Consider the following 18,327-nt stretch of genomic DNA (forward strand, 5'->3'; position numbering starts at 1 on the left):
CCTCTGCAGCTACTTTACGTGTTCGTGACACTTGAGACGACTTCCTCACAGGTGGTCTCTCCTCGCTCACACACGCTGTCCACCAGCACTTTACCAAGGCGGCAACTCCACTCTCCTCGCGTCTGCAGCAGCTGCCACCACAGTACCTTGTAGCCCCTTATGGTACCGGCCCTTCGCACCTGTCTTCGGCACTACCAGCCACCTCTGCAGCAAAAACCTTTGCGCTCGCAGAGCTACTTTATGTGCCAGTGACACTTGAGATGGCTTCCTCACAGTCCCTCGCCAGCTAGTTGTCCCTGCTGCTCCCCTGCTTTGCTATGCTACGGCTCCAAGAGAAGCATCCTCGTGCGCCTGCGGCTCCGCTTAGCCACACACAAACAAACAAAAGGCCACACTCTCTTCACTATCACACCGGCGACTCCTTCTGGCGCCTCCCTCTGCAGGTGGTCTCTCCTCGCTCACACGAGAGGTCTCCATTCCACAAGGCGGCAACCCCTCTGCCTTAGCTCTGCACGATCACTCCAGCGCGACCCTAGCACCAGGCGGCAACCTCCACTACAAGTCACCTGACTCCACGTCTCTCCTTCGCTCACACGAGAGGTCTACAGCCACGCTGTCCCTTCAGCTGCGCTCCAGCCCCTGTACACGCTGTATTGGCGTCTCCCAACCGCCCTAACAGCCAAAGTCACATCACCCACGCGGCTCCTAGTAACGGGCCTCCCTCTCTGCTCCCCACGGGCTCCTAGTAACGGGCCTCCCTCTCTGCTCCCCACGCTCCCCAGAGCGCCTGCAGAGCTGCTCTTAGCCACGCACCAACAAAGGCCACCTTTCCAGCTCTGCGCCCTAGGCTATCTCCCACAAGGTGGAAAACTCCACACTGTTTGCGTCTCTCTGCAGACTCACCAGAGCCAGGCCTTCACTCACTTACTTGAGAGCCTTTCAGACAAGGCAGCTAACTTCCTTTTTACAACCCGACTCCACTTCTTCCTCGCGTCCCATGCTTCGCCAACCTTCTTGAACCTCACGCTGGCAGCAAGAAAAACCTCCATGTGGTCTCCTACAAGCTGGCCACGTGGATATCATTTTTATATATTTTTTTAAAGCTTCAATGATGACCACCACCAACCTTTCTTTATCTTGAGCTTCAGGTTCACGTGCGGCGCCCACACAAAAACATGACAAGAGCTGCCCACAGGTCTTCAATCAGTTGCATCATGACTTACCAAAATACGACCAATTCCAGTCGGTGCCCTGGCAACCACCTGCACACCATACTGTTGTAATAAAAAACTTCCAAATCTCCAGCATCTGCTCCCAAAAAAAACGTGCGTGTACCAGCTCACTGCAAAAACATTCAGTCTCTTTACATTTGCCAGGGCATTCAGGGCAAAGTTTATTCACAAACCATGCATCCCATATGTACACAAACCCAAAACACTTCTCAGATTTTCGCCTGACATACTTTGCCCAACCCCTAGCCTGCTAAATCATTCATGATCAGTAGAAAAAAGCATATGACCACGTTTTCCTCCGTCAATCCTTTAAGCATCATACAAGGTAATCAAAACATCTCTATTCCATATGATCAAAGAAATACTGTCATCTTCCCTAGGCATAGTTTTCCATCCCACATCCCACATCAGTACATAAGAACTTTGGAAACAAAGCTCTTGACATACATACCATCCTGCCTCATCTCAATTCCAAAATCATTGATGTAGTCAACACCAATATTAGAGAACCAGTGAAGCAATTCCTGTTGAGGGTAATAACTGATGAAAGCTTCATCAAGAAAAACCTGATGTGCCATAACACTTTCTTGTTCATCAACATAAGAAACATCACCATCAAAGCCAACCACTACAGGCAAAACAAACTCCCCTTCAAAAGGCACCATTCCCAAAGCATCCACTTCATTTCCTGTATGCTCACCTTTATCAAGGCCAATAAGAAATTCATTTATCACCGCATCCATAATCTCATCCATAGCATCAACATCATTCACAGTCTGCTTGTGTTGCTCCTCCTTCATAGCATCAATTCTGGTTGTAGCTTCCTTAACATTAATGCACATCTGGTCATCTAACTCCAACTCAGGTTCATCATCCTATAGACTTTCTATATCCCACTCATCCCACAAAGGTTCATTATCTAAAGACTTTAAAGCAAACTCTTTCATATCACATGCATACCTTTGCTCATGATTCACTTGTACCTCCTTGCATTCTTCCTGTATGGCCTCTTCTTGTTAGGCAGCCTCATCACCAACTTTCTCATCAATAACCAGGGCATCCATGTCTGCATCCTCCTCACTGGATGAAGTGTCTTCTGTTCCCTCACTAGTAGTGGTGCTACTAGTCGTATCATCAACACTCGAATCAGCTTCACTTTCCCTTTCATCATCAGCTTCTGTCTCCTTTGTCTTCTCAAGGGTGACCACATCTATCACCTTAGTTTTACCTTTCTCCTCATTTGTCAACCCACTAGTCCCTGCTTCACCTCTCTAATTTCAATCCCATAATCATTTGCCCTGTTGGGAATCTGAGAGGGTAAGGGATACATATCACCCACCATTCGCTGCGGCTTATTATCACAATCTGTACTTATATGTCCAAGTTCACCACAATTCCAACATGTAGGAATGAACCGTCTACCCCTGCCAAAACCTCGGCCACTTCCATATCCTGCCTGACCTTCAACTCCTTCCTGATTATAGCCTCTGCCTCGGCCACGTCCACCACCTGTGTTCTCCATCATCTTCAAACTCAGATTCTTCATACAATCCACAATTTGCCTCATGTCCTGTTTAAGCCCTTCATCAGAAGCTATAACAGCTGTAGGTGCTGCCTTTGTCCCCTGTGGTGTGACATTATTCACTTGAGCTTCTGTCGGTGTTGCACTCTTTCCAGCACGGTTCTTATCGATACTGCTTCTACCCTTCTCATTTCAGGCCTCACTGCCACCACTGGAACCATCCCCAGCTGGTTCATCTGTTGCAATTTCCAATCCTTTGATTTGGCAATCTCCACTACATCCTCATAAGATCTGGGCTTCTTTAATTCAACCTTCCAACAAATGCCTCCCTTCAATCCTGCAATAAAACGATCCTTCTTCATCATGTCCGGAGGTACTTGATCCTCCTCCAAATCCCTGCACAAAGTCTCACACAGCAAAGAGAATTTCTTCACATAATCATCAATTGGCTCCAATTCGTTGGCTCCAATTCGCCCTGTATCAACCCCTGCACTTCATGCCAAACTCTATCTGGATCCTCAACCTTCTTAAACCTGTTCAAAAGTGCAGTCTTTAATCCATCCTCAGTCATTGGAATGCGTGGCTCAGCATCCTTTAATGACTCCTCAAAAGTTCTGGACCATGCCCTCGCATCTCCTTTCAAACATATATTCAGCAGCCGCGCAATACCTGTGATGGCTCATTGATGTGATTGCTTATGCATGCAACCTCCATCCTTTCAAGAAAATCTGCTACATTTTCATTAGGCCCACCAAAAAACTCTGGATATGACATCATTTTGATTCTCAAGCTTCACTTCAAATCCCAAGAAAAACTGGAAACACCTTCCTTCAATCTCCTACTCTGGGGCATACACCCTCGTAGGCAAGAGAAATAGCTGAGCTCTCCTCAGTGGGACAATCCCTGAGCTATCCTCAATGGGACAATCCCTAAGCTATCCTCAGTGGGGGCACCAGAAAGCATGTGAGGTGAAAAAAAGAAAAAAGACCACGCCTCTATAGCCCTTCACCTCCCAAACCATTAGGGCCAAAAACGGCTAGAAAAGGGCTGTTTGTTAATCCAAGGATTAAGAAATTGTCCAATTGTGAATTGACACGTATACAAAAGTATGGCATTCTTGTCTCCTCCAAATGTCTTCCTAACGGTTCTATTTTAGTGGCGAACGGCTAAAACGGCTAAATTTAGACGTTTCCGATGGCTAACATTAAAGTTTGGGTCCAAAATAGTGACATCTTGTTCCATTTTTTATTTTAAAAAATTCAAGCATTAAGATACGAAATCCTCTTTTCAGGCCTTGAAAACAACGCTATTAATGACAAAACATCGGACGTCTACTTTCCGCCTTCCTTTCATTTTGGCATATGGTTTATTCTTTCTTCTTTGCACTTTCAAAAGATTCACTATTCAAAAGATTCACTATTCAAAAGATTTACTATTTTTCTCTTATCTGTGAGCTTCTATGGCGTCCTCACGTCGTCCTTCTCATAATATTACTTCTTGTGATTTTCATAACACGAGAGAAGATGGTGTTTGGAAACCCATGTCTTTTCGTGTGAATGATTGGGTAACAATGCTTCCCTCTTGCAAAGGTGCCCACAGGGTGAAAAGAACCAAGCGAAATGAAGTGAAATCCCATTGGAAAGGTCGTGTTCTTGCATTCAAAGTGACCGACAATGGCTGGCTTGCAAAAGTTCAACATGTCTACATGGCCAAAGACATGGTGTTGAACTTGGATGAACATCCAATTCTCCATTCTTACTGTAATTCAACAAACCTTTATCTATTTGACACAACACAATATTTCTCTTTCTGATATATTTATTGTTTGTTTCATTTCAGTTATCTTTCCGTCAACAGCTGTGGAGTGGCAGCCTGTTGAGAGCTTAAGTGGCACATTCAAGGCAATTCACAAGGGGATTGCAGATGTCATGTACGCAGACAAACCACCTTCATTTTACAAATCAGTGGATTTATTTGTGTATTTTGCAGAATACAGGGTTCCATCAAGAGAAGGTGTTCATGGAGAATTGTATGACATACCTATTCCCACAATAATGTCACTAGAATGGGAAGTTCCTGATCCAAATACCATAACAAGCTTCAAATCCAAAATCAAAGATGATATTCTGAAAGCAATGTCTCCTGGAAGGATTTCAAGAAGGATTAAACTTCAATGGTTCTTGCCTATACATGTCTTTGTGGCATGTTTCAAAACAATGGAATTGGAGAGGACAAGAACGATGTGGCTTAAAAGAAGACTATCTCTGACTGATCTGGACACTGTACTTGGAGAAGGATGAAGTACCAAGGAAACTTTTCATATGGGGGACAATATCAGTTGTAGAGTAAGCCCAAATTCTTTGTCCATCTCATACCAACTGTGTCGCCAATCCTTAGTTTTGGGCTATGACTATAGGAGATGGAAAAGCAAGCTTGGTAGTTGGGTCCCTTTGGACTCTGAAGAGAATTGTCCAGAGTTTGAATTTAACATCATAGTCCATCCATTCATAGATCCTAGGAAACTCATAGTAACATCAAACTGGCGACTACAACATGTTAGAGAGTCGCTTGAGTTTCTGGATGAAATATCACCTGAATATAGATTCAAAGTAGATGATATTGTTATCCGTACAAGGATGGAGAGTGTAACCTCATGCATCACATGTCTCCCCCCAAAAAAAGTTGTATTTGAGCCACTTGCAAGGGCAAGTTTGTATAGTTGAAAATGATAATGTAATCAATATATTCTGCTAGATTTCGTCTCGTCTTCTTCACAAAATTGGTTAACAAATTGTTCGCGACACAAAGAAAGGTTTAACAGATTGATATCAAATTATTGATACAGAATTTTACAGAAAATTAACCCAAAAAATGTGTGTTCATATGGACAAAATGAACAAAACAAAATCCAATATGTGGAATCACTCTGCAAAATCAACTTTCCTTTTGGCATGAGATGACCCTGCATCTTTAGAGAATCTTTCTCTCTTCTGTTTGCTTCGATCAAATTTTGCTGATTGAGGTTCAAGTTCTGGAGTTTTCAGCACTTGAGGTGTTGGAGAGGAAGACTTTAGAGTGGATTCCCCTAATGGTGGTAAGTTGGGCTCCTCTTTGAGACCTTCACGTGTTGGCGAGGGAGATTTGGCAGTGGGGTCTGGTTTTGGAGAAGATTCTTTGGAGGTTGGCCTTGGAGACTTGGCAGTCTTCTTGGGGAACTTGAACAAGAAATTAAATGGAGAGCCAACATTTGCCCTCTTACTACCTTTGTTGGACAAACGACGCTTCTGAATTTTAAATTTCACTGGTGAGTGAAAAGGAAGACCTTTAGCAGCACTCCTCTCTTTGACAGGGGTCTTCTCTTTGATAGGTGTCTTCTCTTGAGCTGGAGAAGAGCTCTTCTCTTTGGTAGGAGGACTAGGGATCTTCTCTTTGATAGGTGTCTTCCCTTGAGCTGGTGAAGAGGTCATCTCTTTGGCAGGAGGGCTGGGGGTCTTCTCTTTAGCAAGTGGGCTAGGGCTCTTCTCTTTAACAGGAGGGGTAGGGATCTTCTCTGTAGCCTGAGGGATCTTTAATTTAGAATGGCTCTTCTCTTTAGAATGGCTCTTTTTCCCCTTGGAAGACTTGCTCTTGGAAGGGCTCTTCTTTCTCTTCTTCTTCTCTTTGGCAAAGGTCTTTTCCTTCTTGAATGAGTCATCCTTGTCTTTGCTTTCCTTCTTCTCCCTTTTCCTTTTCTTTGAAGTTGTATCCTTTGCTCCAGGTGGAAAGGGAGAATCAGGATCATATGGATTGATGGATCTGCTCAGAACCATGGACACTGCCTTCTCCCTTACCCAACTTACCCAAGAATCTGTATACTCATGCAGCTAAGACAAAAGAAAATAAGAAAGTAAGAAAACAGGTCACTCAATGTATTCACTAAATCAATCAATGGTTTTTATACATGAACTTACAGGAAGTGTTAACATTCTGAATCTTGACTCAAGAAATCTCCAAGCATTAGCAAGAACCATCCATCCACAAGATGTTGAGTCTTTCTGCAAGGGAACTTCCTGATTGAAGTACTTAAAATCTTCAAGTTTGTAGTCTACATAGGTAGAAGCTAGATAACTCAGGATAAGTTTGGCAGCACTGCAAACATAAAATTTTGAGGGTCAACCAAATAATTGAAATCATGCAAGAAATTTGAGGGTCAACACATGGCAAAATTGATTCTTACATTTTACTTCTCCCATGGATTGATGCCAAAGAGTTCATAAAGATCACATCTCTATCCAATAGATTGATAATAATAAGACTCCAATGGCCTCTGTGATAATATGAGTTCTGAAATTAGTAATGGATACTGTCATGTCTATAATAGGCAAAAGGTTATTGAGAATGAGTCTTACACTTCAACATAAGGGTACACAATGTAATTGCAGGTAAGCATATCAAAGTTTTTGAGAAAACTTGCAAGATCCCCTTGCCTATTGAAAAGGCACTGTGTTACAAGGGGATCAAGAATTGTCACTTGCACAGCCATTGATTCATGAAGATCCCTCATAAGACATCTGGATACACAAACAAAACATGTCAACAAAATATGGTTCCTGGGAAATTCATCAAGAAAACAAAAGCAAATCCCTACAAACCTCAGGCAGATGAAGAGGACTGTGTCAGATATCTCAATATTAGGATTCACCAGCATGCTTGTGTCCTCAGGGGCAATGTCACAATACACCTCATCCTCTCCAGGCATGGACACATCTACTATCATCTGACCTGTCACATTCTTATAAAGCTCTGAATTGGATGAATGGAGAATCTCAGCTTGCTGAGAAAGAAGTGCATCCTCTGAAATTTTCTCTTGCTCTCTCTCTTTTTCAACTTCTTCTTTGATATCCTGAGCTTTTCTTGTATCATAAGGATGAGAAATATCTTCAATAACAACAGACTGCTTGGGTTGCCTTGCTGGAGGGATATTAAGAATTTCAAAAGCTCTCATATCTTGACTTGGAATAGGCTCCAAAGCTTTGTCAAACTTATATCTAAGTCTGGACACCAGCACAAAATCTTTGCTCATAAGAGTGATCCTATGAGCAAATGCAGCAGCAATGTAGCCATCATTCATAAAGTCAATTAAAAAATCTTCTGCAGCCTCTTGAAGACACATGAGGGCCTGGGTTTCCCATCGAACTTTCTGAAGATATGTGTTTCTCATTTTACCAACCAACCTTTCTGATATGTCCCTGACAACCCGTGTAAATGGCAGTCGAGGGATGAGGAGACTTGTAGATTTCTGTGCTGCTCTTATCTCTCTTAAGGACTTCACCTGATAATTCAATCTCTTTCTTGCTGTCGCCCTCGCACGAGGCTTTGGAAGGGGCTTTTCCTGTTCGGAAGGACCTGGCTTGTCTTCAGGTTTTTCAGTCTCAACTGGTGGGTAAACTTTCCTTGCAGTCTGCTTCGTCCTTGCCATTGAAGCTAGAAAAGGAGACCAGATCAAGCAATTTGTATTATAGGACAAAATAATAAACAAGCCCGAACGAAGCGATATAGGGATTCCAAAGATTATGGAAGGTGATTATCGCTTGATTCGGGCACGAAGTAAAAACAAGAAAAATCCCGAACGAAGCGATGATGAGAATCCGGGAGGTTCGGATGTGTGTTATCGCTTGATGCGGGATGGAGAAAAAAATGAAGACCGGAACGAAGCGATGATGAGAATCCGGGAGGTCCGGATGTGCGTTATCGCTTGATGCGGGATGGAGAGAAAACTAAAGACCCGAACGAAGCGAAGAGGGAAATCCAGGTGAATCGGATGTTCGTTATCGCTTGATTCGGGTAGGGAATTGAGTACGCTTGATAAGGAAAAAGTGGGGTTGAGAAACAAAAGGTAGCCTGGTTTCGCTTGATACAGTGACGGAGAAAAAAATGAATATTTTTAACAATATTAACTTTTTATACCTCGGATATGTCGTACAGAGTACCGTTGAGTACACGTGGTATGTAATCATTATTGCCACGTGGCATAAACGGTCACTATTTAATGTCTTTAGTTCACGCGTTTTTAAAATTTTTCCCCAGTTTTGGACCACTCGTTTGCGTCAGATCAAGTTGTGCACCGTTTTCTCTTCCAAACCCTATTTTGCAAAAATCAAAATTAATTTGGAGACCTTGGAATTGGTAAATCCCGCACCAAGCGATAGAGTCATTCCAATTTTTTTGGACCTTTCATATTCGCTTGGTTCCGGCACATCAGAATTTTTCAGGCATTTTTGTCAAATATCTCAATGAGTAAAGGCGTTGCGGGTCGACATGAGCTTGTTGAAGAAAGCCCAAGTGAGAAGCTCTTGAATGCTATTTTGCAAGATGGTCATGATATGAAGGTATACTTTGATGCAGTGGAGATTTTCAATCCAAGGTTTTCTCTTTCAGATGTTTTGTTGAAGCTCAAGGACATTCTTGAAGATGAGTACAACCAATTTGAAATGTCAATTCAAGCTCATTGTTTTCGTGTCGGAGACCATGATTTTTGTCACCTTACAGATTTTACACAGCTATCTGTGGAGAAAGCCAAAGTAACAAAGAGGTTCAGTAGATTTTCAAATAGAACTTCTTTCACATGCCCTTCATCCATTTCTTGTCCTATCCATAAAAAACATTGCAACCTTGTCCCCAAGGATGTCTCCTTTCTTTTCTTCCTATTTTTGAAAGCAGAAATACAGGATAAAGAGCAACAGCCAGAAATTGATGCAGAGAATGAGGAAGAGAACTTAATTGTCACCACAGTTTCAAAGTTAGAGAAATGTGAAATTTTAGAAGAGGAAGAAATTGATGTTCAAGCTGAGGAGAGAGAAAGTGCAAATCTTGATGTTGCAGAATTTAGGGCTTCCACTATAACTGAAGAGCCTTCAGAGGTAGCAAGTATATCTGAATCCTCTGTTACTCTTCCAAACCTTCCTTTCTTTTATATCAATGAGAAAGATTTTATTCCTCTTTCCTATCTTCAATGTCTCTTCAATATCAGAGAAGACTACTGTATTGCAGCAATTTCAGAAGCTTGTGAAGTGGCCAAGGACTTTATTGATACAGAAGTAGAGCCAAAGGAAGATTTTTTGGCACTTGATTTGCAAACATCTGACAACTCATTTATCCCTGCTACTGATGCACTTGCCTTGTGCCTTAAAAAAATGGAAGAGGGGAAACCTTCCTTGAGTGATGAGGATTTTGAGGACAGGCTAATTGAGTTAGGTATTGAGTCTTTTGGCAGAGATTTCAAGCTTCAGGCAGATTCTAATAAAGTGGAAAGGGTTGGCTCTTGCAACTTGATGAAAGAGAAAGTAGTAATTGAGGATGAGTTGCAGAAGGTACCTTCCATTTAATCCTTTGTTAAATGTTATTGTGATTGTAATTTTTTTTAATTGAGGTTTTTGTCTTGCAGATTGAATTACTTGATAAGGATGATTTTTTGGGAAGAGCTAGAGGCACCAGAGTGAAATCTACAGAAACAAGGTCAAGAAGGCCTTCATCTGCTCTCATGCACTACTTGCCTACATTGGATAAGGCTGTGTTCTGTGCATTCCACATGAACTTCTCTGAAGATGCTGAGTTGCCAATATTTGCCTTCAAGGTGTTGTCAAGGTTTATGGGATATACTTCCCTTCAAATAAATGCTAACAAAGTTTTGCTTCTAGAGAGAGCTGCTGCTCTTAGAATCTTTGGATATGCTGCAGGTTTCAATGCCTCAAGAGCAGGATACTTTCTTTGCTACTCTAGCTATGCAGCTGCAGCTGAGGTGTCAGATATCAATCTCCTTGGAGGTTATAGAAGGAGAAAATTTTTGAGATACAGAGGTGACATGCCAAGAAGTCCCAAGAGAATCAAATACTAATGTACACAATATTTTGCAAGGACCAACTTTATTTCAGCAAAACTTTTTGTTAGAGGTACAAATGTGTTAGTAATCATTAGTCTCTTTCTTGAGGTGTTGGTGTAGTTTCAGATTGCTGGGTCTTTGATCTCATCCTTTGTAATTGCCTCCTGTAGAACCAATTGAATAATTCGTTTAGTGCATTGCTTCTTCTTTGTCCACCTCCTCCTCTTCGGGTACATCTAAAAAAGGAAGTTCTCGCTTGATAATGAGACTTTTCCAATCCTTGTGTATTCCATGTTGCAAGTGGTCCTTCTGTAGCAAAATATGGTCCATGCAAGTAAAGAATATGCTACAAAGAAAATTTTTGTTAGTACATTTAAGAAATTTCAAGTAATAAGTCTGGACACACCAATATATAACTGTTTTGATAAGTCTGAATACTCACCAAGTAATAAGTTATGTCTTTTTCTCCCCAGGCATCTGTGATAGCTTTGATCAAAAGCTTTATTGCGTTTTTGAAATCATCTGCATAAGTATTCGAACCAACTTGTCGTCTAAGGACTTTGAAAAAATTGTCGAGTTTTTTCCAAACTTCCATACGTTTGTTGGCTACATCTGGTCTACTTTTGACATTTGTGGTGATGACACACAGCTGTTTCCAACAGTTCCACATTGCGTTGACTTGTTTGGTGTCATGGTTGCTCAAAAATCTTCTCGCTTTTGCTCCTCCCATTGAAACATCTTGCAGAACATCACCTGTACCTCCAGAAAGAACAGGATCTTTTTTAAGATGCACTTCCCCACCATGAAAACCCATTTGAGAGAGCAAGGCTTCGCACTTTTCTATGCACTCATCTGCAAGTTTAGTCGGCTTAATAGAATATGCATAGTCCAGATGAAGTCTGAGCAATTTGTCCAAGATTCTTATCTCTGCATGCAGTGTACATATATGCACATTTTTCAAATGTATTGGTAGAATTGGATCCCATATTTTAACAGAGGTTGGATAATCGACAATATTCACATTATTTCTGGATGGTGGTTTTCCAATCTCATTTTCCGCAAGCCATTCTTTTGTCCCTGTGCTTGCCATGCAATAAAGACATGGATATTTGGTATTTGCTCCTCCACATACACCAAACATACACTTCAACGCCTTGAGGTCGGCACTCAAATGCCATTCCACAATGAAATCACCTATGTCATCAACATGAAGGTGTTCACCTGTATTCTGGCTCTGAATAACTGAAGGAATGTCTGTTTTTGAGAAGAGCCACTTTAATGTTTCATGACTCTCTACTGGTACCTGAGCTGATCCAATCCACCATAGCTCCATTTCTGATTGAGTTTTGTGGTATGGAGAATCAAGCTTACCCTGACTATAGTCCAATGCTTTATTCATTAGGGATATAGATATTCTTTCCATTTTTTGACACTTTTGGATTTGAGCTTCATCCAATTTTAAAACAAATACAAGTTTTCCTTCACAATCTATTTCTCTTATGTTGTAATATCTCACCATAAAAGATTGGACTTTTCTAATGTTCATCCAAATATTATTATAAACGTTGTATTTAAAAGATGATTTTTTTTTTGTCTCTCATATGGCATTGTTCCCTCAATATGGAAATACTCTCCGAAATGTTTAGAAATTTCCTCATTTAACATAGTTCTATATTTTCCAACATTGTGAGGTCTAGGCAACCCAAAAGCTTTGATTTTGTAATACTTAAGGACCCTGAACCAGGTTTTAGAGATGGCTCTGTATCCCTTTCTACTCACTCCCACTGTGTCACAAACTTCTTGCATTTGAGAAGGCTGGACTAATAAGTCCATATCTTTTAATAGATGTTGAAAGACCAGTTTTTTTTGAGTTTGATTTTCAGGAAGTTCTAAAAGTTTCAAGATATCCGACCTATTCATAAGCTCATTCAAAAATCTCACCCTTTCCTGAGCATTAGACATGTCAAATCCTAGAAGGTTAGTAACATGATCTCTTACAAGTTTTAACCTTTTTTTTCTTTGTCCAGATCTCTCTGTTAAGTTAACTACATCTCGCATTCGTTTTACTCGTGCTCTTAATCCTATTGGAGTTTCTTTTAAGGATTTCAATTTATCATTTTCTTGTTTCAAAGACACTATTTCGTTTTCAAGTTCTAAAATTTTTGTTGCATTCAAAGATGAAGTATTTTGAAGATATGTAGTATATTCTGCATAATTAATATGTGATTGAGATAGTCTTGAACTATAACCAAGTAAGCCATCCTCCCCATCACCAACAAATCTAATCAAATCATGTGGTGTGTGAAAAGAAGGATACCTTCCTGTTTTGGGATCCGGTGGATATAGACTTCCATCTGTCCATAGGTCAATATGCTTCTTTCCTTCGTTGCGAAGATGTTGAGCTTCATTTGCACATGATAGGGATCTTTGGTAGACACTCCGTGTAGTTGCATACTCTTGGTTGAGCTTGATGTTCAAATGAAACTTTCGATTAGATGTATCACTCATTACTAACCGAGCAAAAAGTATAAGCAGAGCTATTAGATCATGAGAGACAGAAGAATGAGAATGAGATGTAGCTTGTGAAATTTTTAGAGAAGCAGAGGAGTGAAATTTTTTTGGAGAATGGATAAGAGCGCGTTTGGAGAGAATGGTCATTTTGCCACGTAGTCACTAAAAGAGGACAAATTTCGAGACGAGCCATTAAAGAGTAGCATGAAAACGATCTATTTTTTAAGATTTTAAAATATGCACTTAGATACATATTCAGTCAGATAGATACGCTTTAAATACCCAAAACGGCTAAATTTGGAGCCGTTTTGACCGTCAACATTCTACTAATTAGCAAGTTAGCGAAATTCCTTACACAGCCCATTTTGAGACGTTTTTGGCCCTAATGCTTTGAAAATACTAACACAACCAGCCACCGGCGCTGGAACACTTCTCATAGTTTCTTTGGATTTCATGCATAGAGGTATGCATAAAAGTTGATTATTTTATTATAAAAGTGTTACTTTTATCATATTTGGATTTCATGCATAGAGGTATGCATAAAAATTGATTATTTTATTATAAAAGTGTGACTTTTATCATAATTGGATTTCATGCATAGAGGTATGCATAAAAGTTAATTATTTTATTATAAAAGTGTGACTTTTATCATATTTGGATTTCATGCATAGAGGTATGCATAAAAGTTGATTATTTTATTGTAAAAGTGTGACTTTTATCATATTTGGATTTCATGCATAGAGGTATGCATAAAAGTTGATTATTTTATTGTAAAAGTGTGACTTTTATCATATTTGGATTTCATGCATAGAGGTATGCATAAAAGTTGATTATTTTATTGTAAAAGTGTGACTTTTATCATATTGGATTTCATGTATAGAGGTATGCATAAAAGATATTCTTTTTATACTAAAAGTGTGATTTTCATCATAAATGGATTTTATGCATAACTTAGATGCATAAGAGAAATTATTTTATTCTAAAAGTATAATTCCTACCAAATTGAAATTATGCATAAGAAGATGGATAAAAGATTGATCTTTAAATTCAAAGTGTCATTCTCATCTAAATTGAATTTACGCATAGGAAGATGCAAAAAAGAATGGAATTTCAATTCAAAAGTGTTATCCTCATCCAAATTGAATTTATGCATAGGAAGATGCATAAAAGATGGAATTTTAATTCAAAAGTGTCAATTCTCATCTAAATTGAGTTTATGCATAGGAAGATGCATAAGAGATGGAATTTTAATTCAAAAGTGTCATTTTCATTTAAAATGAATTTATGCATAGGAAGATGCATAAAAGATTGATTTTTAAATGAGATGTGATAATATGTGATAAGATGCGTATGGGAAGTGATAGGATGTGATAAGAGGCGTATGAGATGTGATAAGATGTGATAAGAGGCGTATGAGATGTGATAAGATGTGATAAGATACATATGGAAAGTGATAGGATGTGATAAGAGGTGTATGAGATGTGAAAAGATGTGATAAGATGTGATAGGATATGATAAGAGGTGTATGAGATGTGATAGAATGTGTTAAGATGAGTTAGGATGTGTTAAGATGTGTATGGGACGAGGTAGAGATTGTATCTGATGGGATAAGATGTATATGGGATGTGTTAGGGCGAGAATGGATGTAGTATGGATGTATGGATGTAGATACGGATGTATGTATATATGTGGATGTGGATGTATGAATGAGGATGTGAAAATGGATGTATGTACGTAGATGTGGATGTATGGATGTGAATGTGAATGAAGATGTGGATGTGGATGTATGGATGTAGATTCGGATGTAGATGTATGTATGTGAATGTGGATGTATGAATGATGATGTGAAAATAGATGTATGCATGTAGATGCGTATGTATGAATGTGAAATTGGATGTATGTATAATGTGGATGTATGAATGAGGATGTGAAAATAGATGTATGCATGTAGATGCGTATGTATGAATGTGAAATTAGATGTATGATGTGGACGTACGAACATGGATATGTATGTAGAATAATGAATGTGAATGTGTATGTGAAACAATGTGTAGTCTATATGAGCGAATGGATGAGAATGAGTACACATTGAATGGAATAGGGAATAAGTAATGTGGTCCGAGAGTGGATAATGTGGAAAGACGAGAGTTCGTTATAGAAACTGTATTTAACACCATATTGGGGAATATGGGAATTTCCCATAAGTTTGGGACACGTGGTCAAATCTTTGGATTAATCATAACTTGAACACCGTTACTCCAAATTGAGCGCTCTATAGCTCACTAGATTCCATTTTCCAAGCGCTTTCCAACAATAGATCACATGATATGGTTTTGAAAAACTTTTAGGCATGTTATCCAGGTCCCACCTTTTTAGTATTCAAAAAATGCGAGTTGGGAAATTCCCAAACTCACGAATATAGTGTTATTTTGTGACTGTTTGTAAATGACTGTTTTATGTCAAGAATGCTGGGGAAGCATTTTGACCGTCTTGAGGATTAAGGTCATGAAGAGCGAACTGATAAAGTTGCAACTGCTGACGGAGAGTCAATGGAGGACGTCTCGCGTTGCAAGGTCGGCCGAGCCTTGGTTGGATTTAAATGGTGAGCTTCCGGTACGGTGGATTAGGGACCAAGGAAGTGGCCTATGAGTGAAGCGCTAGGTCACCTGCGAAGGATCCTAGAGGGTGCTGACCATATGGTGCTCGGACTCTGGGTTGCCGAAGATACCCACACGTGCATCGAGGAAGATATTGGAACAAGGAGTAAGAGTTGTTTTTTGAAACCGGACATGGATCTGGTTGATTGACCTTGCTGGTCCTCAACGGGATGAGTCCATGGCTCTTTTATATGGATCTGTGGGTTGATCTTGCTGATCTTCCACGGAGATTCCATTCTGTTATATGAATATATTGCCGGTTACTATGAGCTAGGAACTATGGAAAAGGCCCCTGAGTGAACAGGTGTGGTGAGCGTTTTGGTTGCCAATGATGCCATAAGTATACCGATGAATGAATGACTGGAAATAAGGATTCAACCAGAGACTATGAGGATTGTCATCAGTGACATAATGGTTTCATTAAAGGATTGTTTTAAAGTTAGGTGATGCTAAGAAAAGGCAATTTCATATTGGGTGTGTAAGTGGTGTGACTAGTTTTATGTTTGCATGAACTTCCGACTAGGGGGCCTTGGAACTCTTTTCCTTGGTACCCGGGACAAAACCTAACCAAATTCTTAATTGGATCCCATCACTACAGTGGTTGGGAGGTTGGCTAACCCATGCGACTGGATGGGGTTAGGCTGGACTGATGGATCCGTAAACCGAGACTCAATTTCTGTTATTACGATAGATGAAGTAAATCCCGGATAGTAATTGTTCTATGGATAGGAATCAACGGCTATGCCTCTTGATGGGGAAAAAAGCATTGATCCCAATGATCCAAGTGCCAGTTTCTTAATTGATTTGATCGAGAACCTTTATAGGTGCAGTCGGATCAGTTTGATCAGTAATGGTCTTGACTACGTTAGAGTAAAAAGTTGTCCTGGTGGAATCGTCCGTGCTTTCCGGGTAAAGAAAGTTTTTCCAGGTTCGGTTTTGGAAAAACCGACGGATTAGCCTCTTGTCCGGATATCCATGGTGGACGAGGCCCCGAATGTGGGACCCTTGTCCCGTGTGAGAAGTGCTACTTCCGCTGCTAGTACCCCGAAACTGTTGCTCGGTGGGAACAGGGATCTCACAGTTGGTATCAGAGCATTTGGTTAATAAAGATCAACTGAGAAGACAAATATGTCAAAAATTTATCAAGAAACACAAAAAGGTTATAATTGTGTGATATAATTCATACAATTTGATATTCAAACTGAAATTCATAATTTGGTAATTGGGTCTTCAGATAGAAGTACCGCAATTATATAGAATCCCTGACTTGCTTGAGGCCTAGACATGATGGTATTTACCTTATAATTCCAAGGGCCGTGACTACCCGTATGTACCGAGAGTATAACTGCAGCTCTTTACTGACAGTATATACGAGTAAATGTAAGACTTGAAACTATAAGCATTAATGCTATCCAGATGATGATTTCGAATGTGGTTGATATGATTTTTTAATTCTGTTTGAGAACTGATGAGTTGATTTGGATTCTGATTGAAAAAGGATGATCCCTGAAAATGGATTGAAATGTAATAAATTGAGCGAAACCACAATGTGGATGATTGAGACGAGTCCCTGTAATGATAAATGATGAAAATGATTCAGCAAATCACTATGAGATTAGTAGATTGTGCTGTCAAATTGCTACTGTTAATACTTGAGACGGTAGATCAAGTTAAGGGATGACAAATTGAGAACTTGCTTAACTAAAATTCCCGTGGAGGAATGTTCAGAAGGAAATTTTTCAATCTAATGGACCATTATCGTGTTAAAGATATGAATGATATGATCTGAATGAATTGTTATTTAAATATAAGGGATATTTATCCCCATATTCTATTGGGTTGACCGGAATATAAGGAACCCCAGAATAAATTGGATCTTAAGCAAAAGAGTTGTCCTCTACTTGCGAGATGAGGACATCTTGCACCTTTTAAGTGGGGTAGAATGTAAGATTCCTCCCCCAGGCTTAGAGGTATACAGGAGTAAGAATCTCCCTTTCTGATCTTATAATTATTCCCTCTCTAAAATAAAAGAAAGATTTTGTTTAAAAAGGGAAGACACTTTCCCTAGAATACCTTCTCAGGAGCCCACCTGTTTTGAGGATTCAGAACGATGAGTTCAGAAGTGAGAACTGATGTTTTGGTGGATACCAAGGTTTTGGTCATCAGTTAAAAAGACTGCCCGACTCCTACCATGAAAAGGGCACAGGGAAGTCTAGAACCCAAATTCAGAGACCAATTCCTTCATACCAATCTAATTAGGGTCCGTCTCGGACAAGATTGCTTAACTCTATTAACTAGGTCCGACCCATTGATTAGGGTCGAGATGACCAAGCAATTCATAAAGATATAAATGCTTCCCAGGATCGACAGAGACAATATACAGATAAGAAGTGGACAATCAGAGAATTCAAAGAAGCAGTTATAGTCTTCATTTGAATACGGACCAATAGAATTTCTTTATCTCTAGGAGGGGAGTATAAGTAGTTATCTCCCAGATATTGTGGACCAAAAAAAGTAGGTGACTTAGCCTACGAACTTCTTTTACCT

The sequence above is a fragment of the Cibotium barometz genome, chromosome 61, assembly GCF_041138505.1.
Source record: "Cibotium barometz isolate CiBa-2024 chromosome 61, ASM4113850v1, whole genome shotgun sequence".
NCBI lineage: Eukaryota > Viridiplantae > Streptophyta > Polypodiopsida > Cyatheales > Cibotiaceae > Cibotium > Cibotium barometz.